The sequence below is a fragment of the Canis lupus genome, chromosome 1 (assembly GCF_003254725.2).
Source record: "Canis lupus dingo isolate Sandy chromosome 1, ASM325472v2, whole genome shotgun sequence".
NCBI classification, from domain to species: domain Eukaryota; kingdom Metazoa; phylum Chordata; class Mammalia; order Carnivora; family Canidae; genus Canis; species Canis lupus.
The window spans coordinates 90,224,519-90,228,719 of NC_064243.1; the positions used below are offsets into that span (position 1 = coordinate 90,224,519).

Consider the following 4,201-nt stretch of genomic DNA (forward strand, 5'->3'; position numbering starts at 1 on the left):
CAGGGGATGTTTGCATTTTAGTCTCGTTACAATAAACAGATGCCTGTGGGGCTGTTGGAATGCTTCTCAGCTTCACTCCCACCTCCCACCGTCATTTTTGCATGGTCTGCGGTGTGCACAGGAGGTACTCAGGTTCCTGCCTTTTAAGAGATCTGTGATCCATTTGTCTACCAGTGGATAACATTTTTTTGCAAGCAGTAATTTGCTGAAATTGTATTTATTTATCCTGAGAATATGTGTGTTACTGAAAACTTCAGGGGACCCATAAGGTTAGACAATAGGATAATATAACCTAAATGACTTCTTAAATGGGAAAACTTGAAATTGACGGTTTTAAAATTTCCCGAAACTAGAGAATGGATTTTCACCTGATACTGGTTTTCTTATCTGAGTTTCTTGGGCTGGGGACTCCCTCTGGGGCTTTCTCTCCTTCTGGCTCTAGGACTCTGGGAGTTTTCATTTTCCTCTAATCAACCAGGAGCTGATCCAGAACATCTTTTAACTTGCCCCAGAACTCTGTTGACTCTTTTAACCTAATCTGCTGAACATTTAGTAGCTAAGAGGGCCTTGCTTGGTGACCAGTTGGCTGCAGAATTCTCTGGACAAGTGGAGGTAAAGTCTGTAACCTGCTCCTCCCCTTAAGGAGGATATTCCCCCTGTAGTGCTGCATCTATCACTGGCATAGGGTGCACAGGCACGATGATGGCAGGTCTCACGATCGCAGCACCCGTGCTAGCCCCTGTCAGAATTTGTCTGGCTGTAGATTTCTGTCTTTGGCAAATTTCAGTAGCAGGTTTTGAAATCTCTAAGGGTTCCTCTTTATATTTAGGATGCCATAACTATCTCTCACCCTCTAAGCAAATGCTGTATGTTCACAGATACTAATATGAACCTAAAGAGACTTACATGAACCCAGCATATGAATTGTAGGCACAATTGATTTAAAAACTATATAATCTTGGGGCACCTGGGTGGCTCGTTGGTTAAACGTCTGCCTTTGGCTCAGGTCATGATCCCAGGGTCCTGGATGCAGCCCTGCATCAGGCTCTTTGCTCAGCAGGGAATTTACTTCTCTCTCTGTCCCTCTGCTGCTCCTCCTGCTTGTGTTCTCCCTCTCTCTCTTTCTGATAAATAAATAAATAAATAAATAAATAAATAAATAAATAATCCTTAAAAATAAAAAAATATATAGCGTGAAAACTTAAAAGTTGGAAAAATTTTCTGCATTCTTTTTTTTAAATAGGAAAAATACAAAATGCAGGCTGAGTTTTTGAGGTGACCTTGGTGCCTCCACCTCGATGTCTTTGCCCTTTTTAATTAAATAGGGCCAGAGGGTTCAAAGATAGGGGCTGAAGTCATGGTTGGGCCTTTTACTAAGTTGTGGATTCAACTGGCTTCGGGTATATGTTCCGTTCTGCTTACTGTACAGGACCCCATGTAAGTTGACTGTGGTTCCATCTTGTGCCCTAGCTTAACATCAGTGGATCTGAGTTGTTCAATCTCTCACTCTCTTCTATGAGGTCTCTAGTTTCCCTCGACTTCCTACATCATTATCTGTTCTTATGCTGGAATCCCAATTTCTTTTCTCATTCTCTCTATGCGTTAGGTGTGAATACCTAGATTATGTATTTTTAGGCCCAGAGGGCTATAAATCTCTCTTAACCATGGGAAAAAAAATGGAACTTATTGTGCTTGGAATAAAAACAGTTTATTTGTCAAAAAGCATTAAGTCATTCATTCATTCATTCATTCGGCAATTGTGGGATTATTGAGTACCTTCTGTGTACCCAAGAATGTTCTAGAAACTAGGAATATAGGGTTGACAATCTCCGTCAAGGCGAAACAAATTCATACTGTTTTGTCATTGTTTCTCAGGTATGTATGTGTCTGATGTCTTAGCTAAACACACTTGAAGGCATAGGCAGCTAAATTTGCAATTATGGTTTTCCCCACCTCCTGTAGATTTGCTCAGCCTGATGGTGATTTTGAGGTGCAAGAAAGACTTGGGGTTCTTGTCCACCCTAAGTGTGACAGTGTACTTACAGAGGAACTGCTCTCTGAAGCCCCAGGGCAGTAATGGTTTCCTGGGGAGTAGCATATTTAGAGTGCCACTTATTTTCTAGGCCTGGGCCAGTGACAATTTCATGTAAGTTTTTTTAGGGGGGTGGAGATCAATCCCCCATTAAACAGGTAACTAAATATGATTTTATTTTAAAATCTTTTTTTAAAAATTATTTATGATAGTCACACACAGAGAGAGAGGCAGAGACACAGGCAGAGGGAGAAGCAGGCTCCATGCACCGGGAGCCGGACGTGGGATTCGATCCCGGGTCTCCAGGATCGCGCCCTGGGCCAAAGGCAGGCACCAAACCGCTGCGCCACCCAGGGATCCCTATTTTAAAATCTTGCGTCAGTTCGCCTGCAGCGTGCCCGGAGCTGCCGACCGACCCAGTGCCCCTTCCCCGCCCAGCCACCTGCTGCCACCTGCCGCCACGCCCTTCTCCGACAGCCACACGCGCTGAGGCTCCGTTTCCCAGCCGGGGATGAGCTTCCTGACCTCGGTGGCCACACCAACCACACGGCCAAGGTACTGACCCTCGAGCTGTATGCGGAGCTGTGCCCCCTGAGCACCCAGCAGCTTCCCGCTGGACGACGTCATCCAGACCCGCGTGGACAACCCGGGCCACCCCTACATCATGACGGTGGGGAGCCCTATGACGTGTTCAAGGAGCTCTTTGACCCCATCCTCGAGGACCTGCACGGCGGCTACAAGCCCAGTGACGAGCACAAGCCCGACCTCAACCCCGACAACCTGCAGGATGGCGACGACCTGGCCCCCAACTATGTGCTGAGCTCGCAGGTGCGCTCAGGTCGCAGCATCCGCGCCTCCGCCTCCCCTCACGTCCCGCACTGCAGCCGTGGGGAGCATGGTGCCCGCGAGCAGCTCGCCGTGGAGGCTCCGTCGAGCCTGGACCTGGCCGGCCACCTGGCCGGTACTAGCGCTCAAGAGCATGACCCAGGCGGAGCAGCAGCAGCTCATCGACGACCACTTCCTCTTTGATGAGCCCGTGTCGCCCTTGCTCCTGGCCTCGGGCATGGCCTGCGACTGGCCGGACGCCCCCGACATCTGGCACAGTGACAGTAAGATCTTCCTGGTGTGGGTCAACGAGGAAGAGCACCTGCGGGTCATCTCCGTGCAGAAAGGGGGCAACATGAAGGAGGTGTTCCCTTGGTTCTGCAACGGCCTCGCCCAGATTGAAACACTTTTCAAGTCAAAGAATTACGAATTCATGTGGAACCCTCACCTGGGCTACATCCTCACCTGCCCATCCAACCTGGGCACAGGCCTGCGGGCAGGTGTGCACATCAAGCTGCCCCACCTGGGCAAGCATGAGACGTTCCCGAAGGTGCTCAAGTGGCTGCGGCTTCAGAAACGAGGCACAGGTGGTGTAGACACAGCTGCTCTGGGGGGCGTCTTTGAGGTCTCCAACGCAGACCGCCTGGGCTTCTCAGAGGTGGAGCTGGTACAGGTGGTGGTGGATGGTGTGAAGCTGCTCATCGAGATGGAGCAGAGGCTGGAGCAGGGCTGGGCCATTGATGACCTCGTGCCTGCCCAGAAGTGAGGCCCCAGCCCGCATCAGCCACCACCACCAGCCCCACTGCTTCCTAACTTATTGCCCAGGCAGTGCCCGCCATGCACCCCTCTGATGTTCGGCACTTGGCGGCTGAGCCCTTAGCCTCACTGTAGAGACTTCTGTCGCCCTTGGTAGAGTTTATTTTTGTGATGGCTAAGATGTTGCTGATGCTGAAATAAACTAGGGTTTCGGCCTGCTACCTAAGTAAATAAATAAATAAATAAAATCTTTTGTCTTCTCACAAATCAAAATATATTCTTATGAAATTAGAAATCCTGAATTTTGGGTTAGAAAAATATGCAGGGGCATATCAATGTACATTGATAGTTTTCAGTACTATTTCAGCATAATTGAAATTTGCTTTGACCAATTGAATTCTGACAGCAATTTCCAACTTTTTTTAAGATTTGTTTATTTATTTGAGAGAGAGAGAGAGCACAAGCGAGCAGGGCAGGGGCAAAGGAAGAGAATCTCAAGCAGACTCCTGGCTGAGCACAGAGCCCAACATGGGGCTTGATCTCACAGCCCTGTGATTATGACCTGAGCCAAAACCAAGAGTCAGATAT

The 4,201-nt window shown here is 48.6% G+C and overlaps 1 pseudogene; it reads left to right on the forward strand.

Annotated features, from left to right (window-relative positions):
* The first annotated feature begins 699 nt into the window (after positions 1-699).
* On the forward strand, positions 700-3,834 carry LOC112643514 (creatine kinase B-type-like; annotated as a pseudogene).
* Positions 3,835-4,201: the final 367 nt, after the last annotated feature.